The sequence below is a fragment of the Eriocheir sinensis genome, chromosome 42 (assembly GCF_024679095.1).
Source record: "Eriocheir sinensis breed Jianghai 21 chromosome 42, ASM2467909v1, whole genome shotgun sequence".
Taxonomy (NCBI): Eukaryota; Metazoa; Arthropoda; class Malacostraca; order Decapoda; family Varunidae; genus Eriocheir; species Eriocheir sinensis.
Genome location: NC_066550.1, coordinates 9,408,323 through 9,428,568, shown reverse-complemented (window position 1 = coordinate 9,428,568; position 20,246 = coordinate 9,408,323). Strand labels below are relative to the sequence as shown.

Here is a 20,246-nt window from a genome sequence, read left to right as displayed (position 1 = left end):
TATCATCACCACCACCAACAACAAGAACAACACCATCACCACCACCACCACCAACAACAACGTCAGTATCATCAAGCTCACCACCACCATCACCACAACATCACCACTATATCATCCTAAAACAGCAGAACAACCACTATCATCACCACCACCACCACTAACAAGAACAACACCACCACAACCACCACCACCAACAACAACGTCACTATCATCAAGCTCACCACCACCATCACCACAACATCACCACTATATCATCCTAAAACAGCAGAACAACCACTATCATCACCACCACCACCACTAACAAGAACAACACCACCACAACCACCACCACCAACAACAACGTCACTATCATCAAGCTCACCACCACCATCACCACAACATCACCACTATATCATCCTAAAACAGCAGAACAACCACTATCATCACCACCACCACCACTAACAACACCACCACAACCACCACCAACAACAACAACGTTACTATCATCAAGCTCACCACCACCATCACCACATCACCACTATATCATCCTAAAACAGCAGAACAACCACTATCATCACCACCACCACCACCATCAACAACAACAACAACAACGACAGTATAGGTACGATCTTTACTGTACCCTAGAGATGATGTCTTGCAAATATCCTTCCCCCCCTCGCCCCCCCCCCCCTCTCTCTCTCTCTCTCTCTCTCTCTCTCTCTCTCTCATTCTCTCATGCATCAATAGAGATAAAACGAATTACACATGTTGGCAATACGTATAAAAACTCCTTCACGTTATAATTACTAATATGAAAAGGAAACTAATACGAGAAGCTGAAGAAATAAAAGGTTGAAATAACATAAAATAAATGAGTGAGTGTGTTTGTGGCTAACAGTGAGCTTTGGTTATAAATATTCGTTAAGTGTCTAATCATTGTTCCTTTAATCTGTTATTCATATAATTCCTCACGACACTTTCCACGGCATAGACACTTAAAAAGGTTCTTGAAATATTAATGTTAAGAATACGTATATCAAAACATTCTCGCGTTACAATTAAATACAGAAAAATAGTTAAAACGAGAACCAGAAATAAGGAGTAAATAAATACATAGAAAAGGTAGATGGAACGAAAAAACAGACGGAATGAAAATGTTAGGTATTTAAACAAACACGCAAGTGATTTACAGATAGCCTACTGAAGGTTTGAGGCTACTTATTACATATTGAATTATCTATTACGTTTATTATTATACGTCTGCGTTACTTTCAAAGGCATACACACTTTAGGGTTCTTCAAGTAATATAAGTGATGGTTTTAGAGGACTTTAAATATAGTTTGCTTACTTTATACCTGAATTACTTGTTTTATTTACTATTATTTATCATGTTTTGCTAGGCTACTGAGAGAGAGAGAGAGAGAGAGAGAGAGAGTTGCAAAGTTGATTCTGTTGCAGGAAAGAAAATTATAAGGAAGACAAAGAAGAAAAAAAAAACAAGGAATAACAAATTTATGAGGAAGAGGAGATGGGAAAGAGAAGAAATAAAGACAAGGAAGAAGAAGAAGAAGAAGAAGAAGAAAAAGTAAAAGAAATCACGAGGAAAAACAACAAACAAAACAAGAAAACCCAAAAAGTTCCTCCTTACCTCTTCCTCTTCCTTCTCCTCCTCCTCTTCCTCTTCCTCCTCCTCTTCCTCTTCCTCCTCCTCTTCCTCTTCCTCTTCCCAACACCAGGTCAACACTTCTTAGCCTCAGAGTCACAAAACACGGGACAAAGATGAAAAAAGCCACACAAACACGAGATAAAGATGAATAAAGGGAAAAAACACGAGGACCAGCACACAATCGCCCCTGGAGACGCCATGACAGCCCAACGTTGCCAGATTGTCGTACTCAGCCTCCTATGTTTGCCGATATCCGACCCAAAAACTGCCTCCTCGACCCCAATAACTGCCTTCATATATAGTTAGCGTTAAAATAGTTAATTATTGGTGTTTTTTGGCAATAGCTATGGCTCAGAAACCGGTAAGTACGAGGCTCTGAGTACGACAATCTGGCACCGTTGCATGACTCTCGGACTAACAGCCAAGACGTCGTGGATATAAAAACATCACTTATTTATCCCTATTTTTTCCCTTTGTTTTTCTTCTTTCTTTCCCTATTGACGTTATTTATATTTATCTAGTTACGTTTCAGCCATTGTAATTATCATCTTATGCCAGTTTTTTTCTGTTTATTCATATATTACGAATGCATATAAAAACATCGTATTTTCTTATCTTCCTTTTTTCTTTAGTGTTTGGTATCCGATTGACATTATTTATATTTATCTTACAACGTTTTAGCCATTGTAATTACCGTTTTGTGCAAGTTTATACAATTTATTTATTTTACGAAAGCTTAATCACAGCCTACTACATCTCTTTTCTTTCATTTTTATCCTTTTTGACTCATATTTTGTTTTATTTGCGTTCCAGTTATGAATAAGTTAGGAAAATGGCCACCGGAAGGCATTTTTGAAGGGGTAACTACAGAAGCCGTGAGCGTATCCTGAAGTGGCTGCTCCTGATAAATAAAAATAGTCCCTCCATAAATTATCCAGAATATATCAGAGTTCGCTCGTCGGTCTAATTTAAAAAGCCATTAACGTGCGCAGATCAGTGTGTATAATCCTGTGCATCTCAATTTGGGGGGATTCTGATTTTTTTTTTTTTGTTGTTGTTGATGTTGCTGAATTATATAATATTATTACAACCAGTTTTGTTTTGTTGTTGTTGTTGTTGTTGTTGTTGTTGTTGTTTTGAATATTATTACTTTCTCTTCCATTTCGCTGCTGTTGTTGTTGTTGTTGTTGTTGTTGTTGTTTTGAATATTATTACTTTCTCTTCCATTTTGCTGCTGCTGCTGTTGTTGTTGTTGTTGTTGTTGTTGTTGTTGTTGTTGTTGTTGTTGTTGTTTTGAATATTATTACTTCCTCTTCCATTTCGCTGCTGTTGTTGTTGTTGTTGTTGTTGTTGTTGTTTTGAATATTATTACTTAATCTTCAATTTCGCTGCTGTTGTTGTTGTTGAGGTGGTTGTTGTTGTTTTGTATATTGTTACCTCTTCGATTTCGCTGCTGTTGTTGTTGTTGTTGTTGTTGTTGTTGTTTTGAATATTATTACTTCCTCTTCCATTTCGCTGCTGTTGTTGTTGTTGTTGTTGTTGTTGTTGTTTTGAATATTATTACTTCCTCTTCCATTTCGCTGCTGTTGTTGTTGTTGTTGTTGTTGTTGTTGTTGTTGTTGTTTTGAATATTATTACTTCCTCTTCCATTTTGCTGCTGCTGCTGTTGTTGTTGTTGTTGTTGTTGTTGTTGTTGTTTTGAATATTATTACTTTCTCTTCCATTTTGCTGCTGCTGCTGTTGTTGTTGTTGTTGTTGTTGTTGTTGTTGTTTTGAATATTATTACTTTCTCTTCCATTTCGCTGCTGTTGTTGTTGTTGTTGTTGTTGTTGTTGTTTTGAATATTATTACTTCCTCTTCCATTTCGCTGCTGTTGTTGTTGTTGTTGTTGTTGTTGTTGTTTTGAATATTATTACTTTCTCTTCCATTTTGCTGCTGTTGTTGTTGTTGTTGTTGTTGTTGTTGTTGTTGTTGTTGTTTTGAATATTATTACTTTCTCTTCCATTTTGCTGCTGTTGTTGTTGTTGTTGTTGTTGTTGTTGTTGTTGTTGTTTTGAATATTATTACTTTCTCTTCCATTTTGCTGCTGCTGTTGTTGTTGTTGTTGTTGTTGTTGTTGTTGTTGTTGTTTTGAATATTATTACTTCCTCTTCCATTTTGCTGCTGCTGCTGTTGTTGTTGTTGTTGTTGTTGTTGTTTTGAATATTATTACTTTCTCTTCCATTTTGCTGCTGTTGTTGTTGTTGTTGTTGTTGTTGTTGTTGTTGTTTTGAATATTATTACTTTCTCTTCCATTTTGCTGCTGTTGTTGTTGCTTTTGTTGTTGTTGTTGTTGTTGTTGTTCCATGCATGAGGATAATGGCGTTGTTAAGATCAAGGTGTATCATAATAGTATATGTTAATGAACTTTATCACCTGTTTCACGTTTTTTTATATATATATATATGTTGTTGATGTTGTTGCTGTTATTGTTGTTCTACGAGAATAATGACCGAGGCAGCACAATTTTTTTCTGCATTCTGCTCCAAAACTAATTATATACGGGAGAGTTTGTTCCTGTTTTATCTTCCCGTCATCAGCTTATACCGGTACTTATTTTGTGGAGCCCAGGAACAGTGACTTCCCTGGGATACTCAACATACGCGAGAAAGAAAATACAGATGTTAAAAAAAATGGAAATAAGATGTTTTCGTTTAGTTTAGTGTACTCTCTCTCTCTCTCTCTCTCTCTCTCTCTCTCTCTCTCTCTCTCTCTCTCTCTTTTTCCCTCCGTTCAAAGGCATCTTAATTTTCCCTTTTTCTTCTTCCTCCTCCTCCTCACAATGAACACGGAGGAACTTAACAGTTATTCCTTAGTGTCTTATTCTTGTCCCTCCCTAATAAGGCGATAAGATAGGAAAAGTATAGATAATGAAATAGAATGAAAGCCTAATATTGCTGCATGGATCTTATATAACCACTAGCCCCTTTTTATAGCTTAGTGCATTGTTATGTAATGACTAATAAGGCTATTCTAATGTTAAATTACTTACCATGACAGAATATTTACAAAGATTTACATAGATAGTCACGAATGAGCATGCACAGTAGGCTACCTTGGTATATAAAATCACTTGGTACTATGAAAAAAAACATTGTTCTTTATAGTCAATCGATTTTAACTTGAGCCAGTGAACCCTTCAAACTTGCCCCAGCCCTGTCGTAAGCCGCGAATTTTGGAAAATCAACCGCTTTGGTGCGAATCGCCATAACTCCCTTATTTCTGGGGCTACAGAAATGTTTTTGGTATCAATCGACGGCACAATGAAAGGGCTATATGTTCTGATAAGCGACCGGGCTAAAAAACAGACTCGAAAGGGTCAAATATCGAATAAATTCGCAAAAAACGACTCTGACAAAAACCTATTATTAAGTTCCCAAACTTGAAACCCACTCATTTTTTGAGAATTTCAAAAAACTTATTTAACAAATAATTTAGCCCTACCAAACTGCTTTCCAATATGATGTATAACATTTCCCTACTCCCAGTAGTTTCGTCGCTAGAGCTCGAAACGTAAACCCTTTTGAGCGCGATTTTGACGAACTCCAGAGACTTTGCCGTTTTCGTCTAGTGTGGCATTGCTATTGCCTCTAGAAGGCTGTAATTTGGTATGTAGCCCCTCTTGGCAATGTAGTTTGACCAGCTCGAAGGAGTTTTTGATAGCTCGATTCCAAGTTTGTCGTCGAGCCGTCACAACACAGCCTGTTTTTCGGCCCTTTTCCCGCGATTTGGACACGTCCTAGTTTTTTCCTTATAACTTTTTTTATATTTATTTAGTGCTTCACATTTTTTTCTGATTATTAATCTGTATTAATAGAGCTTTCATTTGCCACCAAACACGACCTCCCAGCTTCAGTAGTTTTTGCTCGAGCTTGGCCAGAATTCGCCGAATCTGACTCATTTCACGCGGCGCGACGAAAAACCTTCCTGACGCTTCAAAAATTAATATATCTGCATAAAAATTCATATATGAACACTTCAATATGTTGACTAACTTGTATTAAAATCATTTTAAGATATCTGTATAAAAAGTTACTATTTTTTATATAATCACTTCACTAAATAAATCAACCTAAATTAAGGGCCTTATTATACATGTTATTTCTTATTTTTTTACTATTCGACCATGTTGCTTCTCATTTATGAATTATACATTTAATTTATATATATATATATATATATATATATATATATATATATATATATATATATATATATATATATATATAAATATATATATATATATATGTATTTGGTATCAAAAGAAAGCAAAATAAATGTATTATTCATAATGGGAAGAAATATGGTTGAATATTAAAAAAAAAAAAATAAGAAATGCATAATAGGGCGCTTAATATAGGTTGCTTTATATAGTGAAATGATTACAAAAAAATAGCAACTTTTTTACTTAGATATCTTAAAGTGGTTTTAATACGAGCTAGTCAACAAACTGAAGTGTTCATATATGAATTATTATGCAGATATATTAATTTTTGAAGCGCCAGGAAGGTTTTTCAACTCAAAAACAGGTTTTTTCCTAGTCGTTTTTTGCGACTTTTCTGTTTTTCTCCAAATTCTTTTAAACCACGGCAAGGAGTAACTCGGGAAGACCATTTAAATGCCTTCCGCGACGTTTTAAAGGCCGCGCGCGCAGGTAAAAGGGCTCTGTGAGCCCGCGCAGGCCATTTAAATATTCGCTTTTTACTAGTCGTGATGTTCTAGGATTCATAGAAGCTGGAAACATGGGGTTTTCGCTAGGAAATTTTACTTTTTTGTCTGGCAGCACGTCCCGAGCCACTGGTAGACCATAGGTGACGCAGTTACCAACCAGCGGCCGTAGGGGGAGCAGCGCTTTTCCCTTTCTCCCGCCTCATTGTTTTGTTGTTGAAGTTCTTGGCACAATGCCGAAGAGCAAGGTAGCACAGATGTAGTGCGGCGACTAAGCCTGATGGGCGAGCCTCCCATAACTCACTCCTCCAGGGGGTACCTCTTTGGCTGACTGGTTAAGGAGTGGCTCTCCCGTCTCACTGGTCGCGGGTTCGATCCCCGGCGCCGGAGAACCTTTCCTTGTCTGGATTAATTTCTCGTGTGTTTCGTTACACGCAGAGGTCGTGTGGGAGCATAGTAAAGAGTAAAATTCTGGCATTACACAGAGAAGGCAAGAAGGCGGTAAAGCAGCTAGGCAGCTGCAGCTTGCGAGAAGAGTCTGGTGCTTCATGCAGAGGGCAAAGGCTCAGGGGAAGGAGCCAGAGCCTCACAGCACCAAGGTGCTCTACCTCTCCAACATCCCACACGAGCAGCTGGAGCTCGTGAAGGGAGTTATCGAGACCTGGCTAATCCAGCACTGCTGCAGAAATGCCTCTCTGGACGCACCCAGAATCCAAACGTGAGTCTACACTCAAAAGTTTGGAGGACGGTGTCGAAGGACAAGTACGCCGGACTACACAGGGTCCGCTTTGTGTCCCAAATGACAATCTGGGAACACAATTTTGAATACAAAGAGTCCAGTTTCCTGAAGAGCATTGGATTTGAAGTATCCAGTCACATCACTTCTGCACGAGAGAAGAGATAAGGAGAGAAAGAGGCGCCAGACACCAAGGCGCGGGAAGAAGAAAACAACAGCAGAGGATTCGGAGCAAGAAACGCAGACTGGAAGGAAGAAGAAGAGACTGACGGAAGGCACATCACAGCAGGCTGGAGCTCACTAGGTGGTGCTAGAGTCCTCCCTCACCCCCACGTACTCTGTAAGGTTTTTTTATTGTTAGTAAAAGTGTAACGAAACTTTAAACGCGTTTTTCTCGAAACGAAAAATCTTTAACTTCAAATAAGGTGGCCTCAAAAACTTATCAACCAATTTTCAACGTTTTTTTTTTTTTTTATTCAACAGAAAAGAAGAGACAAGAAAGTGGAGCCAGATTATTGCCCTAACTCAAAATCCGATTTTTTTTTTCGTAATTATCAACAGAAACAGTGCGCGAAAACAATGACTTAAATCTAATTTCTGTCCTATCTACAAGCTCTGGCTCAGCAACCAGTATATCTGTTTCGCTGTTTTTCGCTAGTTTTCGCTAGTTGTGTCCCTTAAGGGAAACGGGCCTTTCTCAGATGTGACGGCCCGTAGCGGAGTGTCCAGGCAATGTATTCCTCGGGCGTGGGTAGAGGGGACGCCCCCGCCATCTGGCGTGCCGAGCGGGGGCACGGGTGCACGTGGCAGCCCGTAGCAGGAGCCGAGCTAGCAACTCTGAGCAGTCTATAAGCTGGCGCAAAGGCCAGCCGAGTTGCTCACTCGACGAGGGCTGGCGTGCCACTGCCACTGGGGTCTGATTGTTGCATGACGGACCTGTACATGAGCATTTTGGCACCACTGCACGAGGGACGCAGTGTGGGTGAGCGAGGGGGGGGGGGTGGGGGGGGGCGAGGCGCGAGGTGAGGGGACTCACGCCCAGTGGGGTTTGGGGGAGTTTCCGCGTCCAGCTGGTCACTACACCGGTGTGCCAATGACTTAATCAGACAATCAGAATCACTCCACCAGCCAGCAAAATAGGAACTATTGGTGCTTGTCTCCCTACTGCCACCCCCACCCCCCCACCCCCCACCCCGCCGCCTCACAACAACAGCACATCATCACCAAGGCTATATTGATCATCTCCCTGGAGACTATCATTACACTGATGGTCGTGAGCAGTACTCATCGACGTCCACTTATAGGCAGAGCCGTGCCGCCCTAAAGAAGTGTCCGCCCACCACGCCCGTGACCACCTCAGGAACACTGCCACGGCGAGGAGAGTGTGTCAGACCATCACAGCCCCTCAACACCACCACCACCACCACCACCAGCGTCATGGAGGCTGCAGGGAGGGGCGGCAGGAGACAGGTGCAGAACATGAACACTGCCGGCAGCCCTGCGGAGTGTCCAGTGTGCATGACAGGCTATGATGGCACCGTGCAGCGGCCGCGCACCCTGCCCTGCGGCCACACTGTCTGCACGCTGTGCATAGATCAGCTGAAGGTGCAGGGCCGTGTTGCCTGCCCAGAGTGCCGCGTCAGCCACGCCGTGCCCGAGGGAGGGCAGTTCCCTGTCAGCTATGCTGTTGAGGCCCTCATAAGAATGATGAGAGACGCTGAGGTGGCAGCAGCAGCAGCAGCAGCCTCGCCGCCACCCAGTGCCGGGGAAGGGGAAGGAGCAGCAGCAGCAGCAGCAGCAGCAGCCTCGCCGCCACCCAGTGCCGGGGAAGGGGAAGGAGCAGCAGCAGCAGCAGCAGCAGCAGCCTCGCCGCCACCCAGTGCCGGGAAAGGAGCAGCAGCAGCAGCAGCAGCAGCAGCCTCGCCGCCACCCAGTACCGGGGAAGGGGAAGGAGCAGCAGCAGCAGCTGGCAAGAAGGAGGCGGCGGGTCTCTCCAAGAAAATGCGTTCCTTCCTGCAGGAACAGGAGGCCACACTTGTGGCCGCCATCACCGCCTGCCGGGAGGCTCAGTCGCAGCTGGACCAGTACCAGACGACCCTGGCAGGCTGGCGCGGGCGGCAGCAGCAGCTGGAGGACAGGCTCCTGGGACTGGTGGACCAGAGCAGGAGTGCCAGGGAGCTCCTGCAGCAGGAAGAGTCCCGTGCGGCGGCCAAGGAGGAGGAGCTGAAGAAGGGGGAGCAGGGGCTGCAGGCCGCGCTGGAGACGTTGCGCACCCTTACAACAGAGCAAGAAGCAGGCGTGGCGGTGACTGAAGTGTTTCGTTGTACTGACGAGGCGGAGCAGGCGGTGGAGGAGTGCCGAGAAGGTTTTCCTGATGCCAGCACCGTCACCACCGCCAGGAAGGTGAACGAGGCATCTAGTGCAGCCCTGGAGGCTGTCCAGGCGGCTCTGGAAACACTTGCTACAGAGGAGCCCAGGCCCCAGGCAGACCCAGACTCCACCATCTTGGACAGACTGCACCTCATCTGGACAGGGAGCTTGACGGCCGAGGACCTCCGCAGCCTGACGCAGCCCGCCAGGCGCCTGCTGGAGGCTGGCCGGGTGTTTGCTGTCCACCAGGCGGAAGGTCAGCGCCGACACGCAAGAATAAGCCTTGAAGCCGGCCAGCTGTGCCTCCACGCCCTGAAGGACCTTCCCCCGCCACGGGGCGCGGCAACCCTGCAGGTGAGCGAGGTTGTGCCGCCCTCCCCCCCCTGCACGGTGTTCCTGGACCTGTCCTGGCCGGGCAGCGCGCCGCGGCGGGTCCAAATCCGTCTGAGCTCCGACACCCCGCGGGGCAGACAGTTCATACTGTTGTGCACGGGGCAGCGCGGCCCCTCCTACGTTAGCACCAGGTTGTTATGGGTGGGGAAGAAGGGGGAGGCGGGAGAGTATGTGGAGGGCGGGGACTACGAGAGTAACGATGGTAATGGATCATGCGTCCTGCTGCCTGGCCTTCGTGAGGGTGAGTACCGGAAGTCAGGCCGGGCGGGGGCTGTGTGTGGGGTGGAGGGGACTGACCCTACCCGGGGTGAGTGTGGTCAGTTTGGCATCCGCACCAGAGACCGTCAGGATGGTGGTGGGTCTCTTGTCTTCGGTGAGGTGGTGGACGGACTGCACGTGGTGGCCGAGGCAGCCCAACACAGGGACATTACGGAGGTGACTGTGGCGGACTGTGGCGTGGTGTTGTGAGGGTAATGGCCACCACCACCACCACCACCACAGCAAGGTTATGGAGGTGACTGTGGTGGTGTTGTGAGGGTAATGGCCACCACCACCACCACCACCACAGCAAGGTTATGGAGGTGACTGTGGCGTGGTGTTGTGAGGGTAATGGCCACCACCACCACCACCACCACAGCAAGGTTATGGAGGTGACTGTGGCGTGGTGTTGTGAGGGTAATGGCAACCACCACCAACACCACCACAGCAAGGTTATGGAGGTGATTGTGGCGTGGTGTTGTGAGGGTAATGGCCACCACCACCACCACCACCACAGCAAGGTTATGGAGGTGACTGTGGCGTGGTGTTGTGAGGGTAATGGCCACCACCACCACCACCACCACAGCAAGATTATGGAGGTGACTGTGGCGAACTGTGGCGTGGTGTTGTGAGGGTAATGGCCACCACCACCACCACCACCACAGCAAGGTTATGGAGGTGACTGTGGTGGTATTGAGTAATGGCCACCACCACCACCACCACCACAGCAAGGTTATGGAGGTGACTGTGGTGGTGTTGTGAGGGTAATGGCCACCACCACCACCACCACCACAGCAAGGTTAAGGAGGTGACTGTGGTGTATTGAGTAATGGCCACCACCACCACCACCACCACCACCACAGCAAGGTTATGGAGGTGACTGTGGTGGTATTGAGTAATGGCCACCACCACCACCACCACCACAGCAAGGTTATGGAGGTGACTGTGGTGGTATTGAGTAATGGCCACCACCACCACCACCACCACAGCAAGGTTATGGAGGTGACTGTGGTGGTATTGAGTAATGGCCACCACCACCACCACCACCACCACCACAGCAAGGTTAAGGAGGTGACTGTGGTGGTTTTCTTAATATTCTTTATTTCTTGTGGCGTCCAGTGTGATATTTCTGCATGACATAAACACTTGATATAATGTCCTGATTCCTCCCTGCATTCCTGTAACAGCCGCGGTGATATTTGGTTGTAGGGTTGACACGACCAAAATAAGGAAGTCGTGTGTGAAAACTCTCTCTCTCTCTCTCTCTCTCTCTCTCTCTCTCCACACATCTGCATCTCTTCCTTTGTTTTATTCCTTTATGTTTCGTCTCCCTTTCCTTCATTATGTCCATTTCCTCCTTTCAAGGCGCCTCAATTTCCTCCTTTTTCTTTCTTCTCCTCCTCCTCCTCCTCGTCCTTGTTCTCTTCCTCTTCTTCCTCCTCGTCCTTGTTCTCCTCTTTCTCTTCTTCCTCCTTGTCCTTGTTCTCCTCTTCCTCTTCTTCCTCCTCGTCCTTGTTCTCTTCTTTCTCTTCTTCCTCCTCGTCCTTGTTCTCCTCTTCCTCTTCTTCCTCCTCGTCCTTGTTCTCCTCTTCCTCTTCTTCCTCCTCGTCCTTGTTCTCCTCTTCCTCTTCTTCCTCCTCGTCCTTGTTCTCCTCTTCCTCTTCTTCCTCCTCGTCCTTGTTCTCCTCTTCCTCTTCTTCCTCCTCGTCCTTGTTCTCTTCCTCTTCTTCCTCCTCGTCCTTGTTCTCCTCTTCCTCTTCTTCCTCCTCGTCCTTGTTCTCTTCCTCTTCTTCCTCCTCGTCCTTGTTCTCCTCTTCCTCTTCTTCCTCCTCGTCCTTGTTCTCCTCTTCCTCTTCTTCCTCCTCGTCCTTGTTCTCCTCTTCCTCTTCTTCCTCCTCGTCCTTGTTCTCCTCTTCCTCTTCTTCCTCCTCGTCCTTGTTCTCCTCTTCCTCTTCTTCCTCCTCGTCCTTGTTCTCCTCTTCCTCCTCCTCCTCCTCGTCCTTGTTCTCCTCTTCCTCTTCTTCCTCCTCGTCCTTGTTCTCCTCTTCCTCTTCTTCCTCCTCGTCCTTGTTCTCCTCTTCCTCCTCCTCCTCCTCGTCCTTGTTCTCCTCCTCCTCCTCCTCCTCCTCGTCCTTGTTCTCCTCTTCCTCCTCCTCCTCCTCGTCCTTGTTCTCCTCTTCCTCCTCCTCCTCCTCGTCCTTGTTCTCCTCTTCCTCTTCTTCCTCCTCGTCCTTGTTCTCCTCTTCCTCCTCCTCCTCTTCGTCCTTGTTCTCCTCCTCCTCCTCCTCCTCCTCGTCCTTGTTCTCCTCTTCCTCCTCCTCCTCCTCGTCCTTGTTCTCCTCTTCCTCCTCCTCCTCCTCCTCGTCCTTGTTCTCTTCTCCCTCCTCCTCGTCCTTGTTCTCCTCCTCCTCCTCCTCCTCCTCGTCCTAGTTCTCCTCGTCCTCATCTGCCTCCTCGTCCTTGTTCTCCTCTTCCTCCTCCTCCTCGTCCTTGTTCTCCTCTTCCTCTTCTTCCTCCTCGTCCTTGTTCTCCTCTTCCTCCTCCTCCTCCTCCTCGTCCTTGTTCTCCTCTTCCTCTTCTTCCTCCTCGTCCTTGTTCTCCTCTTCCTCCTCCTCCTCCTCGTCCTTGTTCTCCTCCTCCTCCTCCTCCTCTTCGTCCTTGTTCTCCTCCTCCTCCTCCTCTTCCTCGTCCTTGTTCTCCTCTTCCTCCTCCTCCTCCTCGTCCTTGTTCTCCTCTTCCTTCTCCTCCTCCTCGTCCTTGTTCTCCTCTTCCTCCTCCTCCTCCTTGTCCTTGTTCTCCTCTTCCTCCTCCTCCTCCTCGTCCTTGTTCTCCTCTTCCTCCTCCTCCTCCTCGTCCTTGTTCTCCTCTTCCTCCTCCTCCTCCTCGTCCTTGTTCTCCTCTTCCTCCTCCTCCTCCTTGTCCTTGTTCTCCTCTTCCTCCTCCTCCTCCTCGTCCTTGTTCTCCTCTTCCTCCTCCTCCTCCTCGTCCTTGTTCTCCTCCTCCTCCTCCTCCTCCTTGTCCTTGTTCTCCTCTTCCTTCTCCTCCTTGTCCTTGTTCTCCTCTTCCTCCTCCTCCTCGTCCTTGTTCTCCTCTTCCTCCTCCTCCTCCTCGTCCTTGCTCTCCTCCTCCTCCTCCTCCTCCTCCTCCTGTCACGAGCCCAAGGATCTTCAACCGTTACTATATATTTTGAAGTGTCATTTCCTTCACTCCAGAAATCCAGACAGAGAAAGAAAAATAAGTAAAATAAAACGATAATGAAGGTTTTAGTTTTGCTTTACGAATCTCATCAGCCTTGTGTTCATTTACGTGCTTAATTTGGGTGCTATTCCGTATTAACGCTGTTTTCTCTGTGGGAGTTTTTTCGTATTCGTTGTAAGCTTATTAATGAGGCTAGTATGTGCGTTTCTGGTTTCTGGTTAATAATGAGATGGTATTTTACTTCATTTCTTTATCATATTTCTAATCTTATGTAATATTTGTAATCTTGGGCTTTTTTCTTAGTGTTTTATTCACATGGTTAAGTTGTTCGTACTTGTTGTAGTAGGCTATAATGTACATCAATAATGTCCTTATCGCTCATAACGAGAGAGTTCTGATTTCCTTGTTGCTCTACGATCATATTCCGTATTAACGCTTTTTTCCTGATGCTGTGTTCGTGTTCGTCAAAAGCTTATCAATGAGGATATACGCGCACTAAATAATTTATAGTTTATAATGCTTGAGGTGTTATTGTATATCCTCATTCTTTTTGTCATCATATTATACTGTACTAATACTCTTGACACTCGCTGTGAGATTATCAATGAGGCTGTGTGTGTGTGCATTAAATAATTTATAGTTTATAATGCTTGAGGTGTTATTGTATATCCTCATTCTTTTTGTCATCATATTATACTGTATTAATACTCTTGACACTCGGTGTGAGATTATCAATGAGGCTGTGCGTGTGTGCATTAAATAATTTATAGTTTATAATGCTTGAGGTGTTATTGTATCTCCTTATTCCTTTTGTCATCATATTAAACCGTATTAATACTCTTTTGATGTTTTATTTGCACTCGTTATGAGATTATCAATGAGACAATGTGTGTGTGCATTAAATAATTTCAAGTTTATAATGCTTGAGGTGTTATTGTATATCCTTATTCCTTTTGTCATCATATTAAACTGTACTAATACTCTTGATACTCGCTGTGAGATTATCAATGAGGCAATGTGTGTGTGCACTAAATAATTTATAGTTTATAATGCTTGAGGTGTTAAGGAGCTCCTTATTCCTTTTGTCATCATATTAAACCGTATTAATACTCTTTTGATGTTTTATTTGCACTCGTTATGAGATTATCAATGAGGCTGTGTGTGTGTGCACTAAATAATTTATAGTTTATAGTGTGTGATGGCAGTTTTGTTCCCTATTTCTTCGCAATCATGTACCGTATTAACACTCGCTATAATATCCATAACGGGTGAGTTATTTTATTATTTCTTCGCAATCTTATCAACTCCCTAACCATGAGCTGCATATCACTGAATGTGTGTTTGACTCACACTATTCTTTGTTTTAATATCCAGGTAGTATTCTCCATTTTACTTCTATACCCTCAGGACTCACTAATGATATGAGAGAAGCTGAATAGTTGAACAGCCTCAGTTATGTTAGGCCGTTGTTATTATGTTACCGGAGAAATAATGTGAATACTTTTGTGGGGGAGGGGGAGGGGCAGGAGGGGAAGGGGGTTGGCCTGGTAAAGTATCTAGCTGAAATATTTTAAATAGGCGAGCCACTGACGCAGCAAGTAGCCATGCCATTAATATACGAGATAAAAAAAAGAATGGCAAGAAATTAGCTCGTCAGAGGCCTATTGTGTTTGATTGGATATTTGTGTCCCGCTAAACACGAGCAATGAAGGAAATGAAGCTGTCTGGCGCTAACGACGATGATGATAATGATGATGATAATAATGATAAGGGAATAACAAGAACAAGAACAATAAGAACAAGAACAAGAGGAAGAAGAGGAGGAGCAGAAGGCAAACAACAAAAAACAAGACGAAGAAAGAAAAAGAAAGACTCCTAATAATAGAAATAATGATGACAATGATACTACTACTACTACTACTACTACTACTACTACTACTACTACTACTACTAATAATAATAATAATAATAATAATAATAATAATAATAATAATAATAATAATAATAATAATAATAATAATAATGATAATAATAATAGTAACAACAACCATACACATTCAACAGGTACTAAAATAACCTGTTTGATATATTTTACCCTACAAACATTTATGGAGCTCAACTTTAAAACTAATATACTGACTTTTTTTTCGTCTTTAATAATCCATGATGGGGAAAGGGAGAGGGAGGAAGGGAGAGGCCAGGGAGGAGGTCATCTGCAGCTATTAAGAAGAAAATACAAAGAGAAGACATAATGAGTAGGTATCCTTGACATTTTCTATGACTGCTTCTCCCTCGTATTTTTATCAGTTGTTTCATTTAACTTGCTTTCGAGTTTATTCTGTCTCTCACCCTCATATTTCCACTTTATTTATCTTCCATTTCTCTATTCCCTCTCACCCTCATACTTCTCTCTTTATCTTTCATTTCTCTTTCCCTTCTCTATCCATCCTTCCATTCATCATTTCTTCCTTTTCCTCCTCTCTCTCTCTCTCTCTCTCTCTCTCTCTCTCTCTCTCTCTCTCTCTCTCTCTCTCTCTCTCTCTCTCTCTTAATATCAACTACAGTAGAAATGCAACGTTTTGGAGCCTTCTGATTAATGTAAAATCACTTAGGTTTAAGGACAGACCACCAAGTCTGGACCATGGGGTCTGTGTGGTCTGATTTTCTATGTAAGTCTATGTAATTCTCTCTCTCTCTCTCTCTCTCTCTCTCTCTCTCTCTCTCTCTCTCTCTCTCTCTCTCTCTCTCTCTCTCTCTCTCTCTCTCTCTCATAACTTGGCAACAGGTATACAAACACAAACTTACTTCTTAGAAACTCGCCCTTGTAGAAGTGATAATATGCACTACCATTTGTTTTCCATGCTTGCTTTGCTTTGAGTGCCTAGATGTCTATTGCCTTTTGATCTGCTGGCCGTATATTAGCCTAAGTATGCAGGTGCACAGTATTAAGTCCTTGAAACGGTAGGAAAGTTAAAGTTCCCCCTGACATGGCTCAATACGACGAGCTATCCTACCACACACGGTTAAACATGATCATATACGATTGTTCATTTAGTATTAATTAGTCCATCAGTAAGTCCATCGTTCATATACGGTCGTTCATTTAGTATTAATTAGCCCATCAGTAAGTCCATCGTTCATATACGGTCGTTCATTTAGTATTTATTAGCCCATCAGTAAGTCCATCGTTCATATACGGTTGTTCATTTAGTATTTATTAGCCCATCAGTAAGTCCATCGTTCATATACGGTTGTTCATTTAGTATTAATTAGTCCATTAGTAAGTCCATCGTTCATATACGGTCGTTCATTTAGTATTTACTAGCCCATCAGTAAGTCCATCAGTCAGATACGATTGTTCATTTAGTATTAATTAGCCCATTAGTAAGTCCATCGTTCATATACGGTTGTTCATTTAGTATTAATTAGTCCATCAGTAAGTCCATCGTTCATATACGGTTGTTCATTTAGTATTAATTAGTCCATCAGTAAGTCCATCGTTCATATACGGACGTTCATTTAGTATTAGTTAGTCCATCGTTCATATACGGACGTTCATTTAGTATTAATTAGTCCATCAGTAAGTCCATCAGTCATATACGGTTGTTCATTTAGTATTAGTTAGTCCATCAGTAAGTCCATCAGTCATATACGGTTGTTCATTTAGTATTTATTAGCCCATCAGTAAGTCCATCGTTCATATACGGACGTTCATTTAGTATTTATTAGTCCATTAGTAAGTCCATCAGTCAGATACGGTTGTTCATTTAGTATTAATTAGCCCATTAGTAAGTCCATCGTTCATATACGGTTGTTCATTTAGTATTAATTAGCCCATTAGTAAGTCCATCGTTCATATACGGTTGTTCATTTAGTATTAATTAGTCCATCAGTAAGTCCATCGTTCATATACGGTTGTTCATTTAGTATTAATTAGTCCATCAGTAAGTCCATCAGTCATATAAGGTCGTTCATTTAGTATTAGTTAGTCCATCAGTCATATAAGGTCGTTCATTTAGTATTTATTAGCCCATCAGTAAGTCCATTGTAAGAAGTGAAGAAAACTATGTACGGGAGAATAGTAATATATAACAGGAGAGAAATGAAGCCGTTTAATGGAAAAAGTAAGCGAAGGAAATTAATATCAGAAAGGGGAAAGAAACAATTAAATAAAGTGATGGAAGCGATCGAGAGAGGTCATCTAATAAGGGAGGAAGTGAAGGATAAAAAAGGGGAAAGGAAGGCTTGCTTACATTTACTAAAACTGTGGAGCATTTATTTTCTTATCTTATGTCAGTTGTTCAAAGTGGTTCCCCGTCTCCCCCTCCTCCTCCTCCTCCTCCTCTTGTGTCCTGGTTTGGTGGTATTTTCTCGGTTCTTCCTTCTTTACGGCACTTGTTTATTTTCTCTTATTCATTTTCTGCAGTTACTTTTTACTTATACGGCGGTTCCTTCTTGTGTCCACCTCCTTTCTTATTCATTTACTTTATTTGCTTCATTTTTACGAACACGATTGTTTTCTCTCGTTTCCATCACTTCCCTGTTTCTTTAATCTAATTCCTTTCCTTCACTGCCTTAATTCCTTTATCCCACGACTGTTCTCTCTTATTTCGCTACTTCCCTCTTGTTTCTTTCCCCTTTCTTTTCATTTCCTTCATTTGTTTCCTTTTATACGACGTTTCTTTAATTCTTGTTTCCATCACCTCACTGTTTCTTTCCTCCAATTCCTTTCCTTCACTGCCTTAATTCCTTTTTCCCACGACTGTTCTCTCTTATTTTCGCCACTTCACTCTTAATTGTTTCTTTTCTCTCTTATTCATTAACTTCACCACTTCACTCTTGTTTCCTTCCTCTTTCTTATTCCTTTCCTTCACTCCCTTCCTTTTTCTTGTACGACTGTTCTCTCGTTTCTATCACTTCACGGTTTCTTTCCCCTCCTATTCCTTTCCTTCACTCCCTTTTTCCACGACTGTTCTCTCTTATTTTCACCATTTCACTTCTTCCTTTCCTCTCTTATTCATTTCCTTTACTCCCTTCTTTACACGACTGTTCTTTCTCGTTTCCATCACTTCGTTTTTTTCCCCTTTCTTATTCATTTACTTCTCTTCCTTTTTCACTAAACGGCTTCATTTCTTTCCTGCTCTATCTATTTTTTCTCCTTTACGTATTTTACTTCACTTCTTACGATAAACTTACAATCAACAAGCGTCGATGTACTTAATATTGCTGTACTTTCATCCAGTGAGCCTCGTCCATGTAGTAAAAGTCAATTAAGAAATTAATTAAAGGTTCAAATAGTAGAGGAATGACCCATACCCAATGACCTCTTGACCACAACTGATCCAAATCATATCATCCTCTGAGTGACCAGCGTTGCCAGCTCACCCGATTCACCACATTGTATTTACCTGTTTTTGACGCTATCACAAAGAGACATCAATATTCAACCATTTCAACGAGTACTATAAATGACTCTAATTATCGGGGTGCAGGAGACAGTTTTTGGCTCTGAAATCGACTTACGCGAGTTGGTTTACGCGTTTTTTTTAAATAACGCGGGGTCCAAAATCCAAATAAATGTTTAATTTACACGTTTTTTTCACTTATACGCGATATTTTATGGAGTGGCCACCAGATTTCTCACGCAACTAGACTCACACGGCGCCGCGGAAACACAGCTGAGCTCAATTCTTCCCGCGCGCCACTTGAATAACAATACAGTACCCATGCTGCCACGCTACTCAACAACACCAACACCCTCGCCGCTGTGCTACCATGAGGGCAGCCAGAGGAGGAACCACGAGAGGGAGAGGAGTCAGAGTGATACAGTAGGCAATAAAGATACAAACCTACCTCTTGTTTGATGTACATTGTTTTTGATTTACGTGAGCTCTTCAAGGACACAATATTCGCGTAAATCGAGTTACCTGTAAAAGGGTAGGGGCCGAAATCTGCCAAAATGGCCTCTGACAACCACAATTTCTCTTTTATTTTCACTTTTTCCTATTCTTCAATGGTACCATAATGTGCAATCTGCCTTAGTATATTTAGTCTACTGTACCATGAGGTGTAGGGTCCCAATTATAACCTTACGTACCTTACCTAACACCTGAGCTAATAATTAAACTACCAAACTACCTTTCCCTACTTAGCCTAATACAAGTTGCCCCGTATCCTTATCATAACCATTTTCTTTTATTATTGGTACTATATAGTACGTGGGCTAGTATTTGTTGTCTGTGTGATGTTTGCGTTACCTTACCTTTCCTTACGCCTGAGCTAAATGGCACTCCTCTGTAGTCCGTCCAAAATGTCGAGTCCAGTCTGGCAGAGCCCCGAGAGGGGAATTCCCTTGGTGCGGCGTTGCCTGGTGTACTAGCAACAATTAAAGGCTTAGTACAGAAGTGTGAATTATTTCCTCTCTCTCTCTCTCTCTCTCTCTCTCTCTCTCTCTCTCTCTCTCTCTCAGTGTGTGTGTGTGTGTGTGTGTGTGTGTGTGTGTGTGTGTGTGTGTGTGTGTGTGTGTGTGTGTCGGGTTATCATGAGAATCGACCTCTCCTGTACCTGCGGATTAGCGCGGTCAATATACCTACCCTTGACCCAGCCTCAAAAATGGCAACATTGGAGAACAGATCTGCCACATTTTGTGATCTATACAAAGTCATTGTTATCATTCCACTAGAACAATATTCAAAGCTCTCTATACATCCTTATTAGAAATTTATATAAATGCACTATTATGAAGTTTCATTTAGAAGTAATCTAACAATAAGACAATAATTGTTGCTAGGATACCTGGCAACGCCGCTCCAAGGGAATTCCCCTCTCGGGGCTCCGCCAGACTGGACTCGACATTTTGGACGGACTATAAGTAGTGTAGGTCTGGGCGTGAGAGAGACTTTAGGAGTCCTAGTGAGCGCTGACCTCCGTCCTAGGGC

At 43.4% G+C, this 20,246-nt stretch overlaps 2 protein-coding genes across 25 annotated transcripts in view; one reads left to right on the top strand and one right to left on the bottom strand.

Moving 5' to 3' along the window:
• LOC127009951 (tripartite motif-containing protein 65-like) overlaps positions 1-10,563 on the top strand; it is a 130,056-nt gene extending 119,493 nt beyond the window's left edge. For 3 of the 17 annotated variants that reach the window (XM_050883507.1, XM_050883541.1, XM_050883528.1), the window contains exon 3: positions 10,367-10,499. The gene's annotated coding sequence lies outside the window, so the exon portion shown is untranslated. Of the gene's footprint in view, positions 1-10,287 lie in introns of all 17 variants that reach the window. The other 14 variants (XM_050883513.1, XM_050883553.1, XM_050883527.1 and 11 more) reach the window with 8 other exon arrangements.
• Positions 1-19,663, bottom strand: part of LOC127009945 (neural-cadherin-like) — a 309,853-nt gene extending 290,190 nt beyond the window's left edge. For 3 of the 8 annotated variants that reach the window (XM_050883484.1, XM_050883485.1, XM_050883489.1), the window contains exon 1: positions 17,598-19,663. The gene's annotated coding sequence lies outside the window, so the exon portion shown is untranslated. Of the gene's footprint in view, positions 1-1,628; positions 2,596-17,561 lie in introns of those variants that run through there. The other 5 variants (XM_050883479.1, XM_050883488.1, XM_050883481.1 and 2 more) reach the window with 4 other exon arrangements.
• Positions 19,664-20,246: the final 583 nt, after the last annotated feature.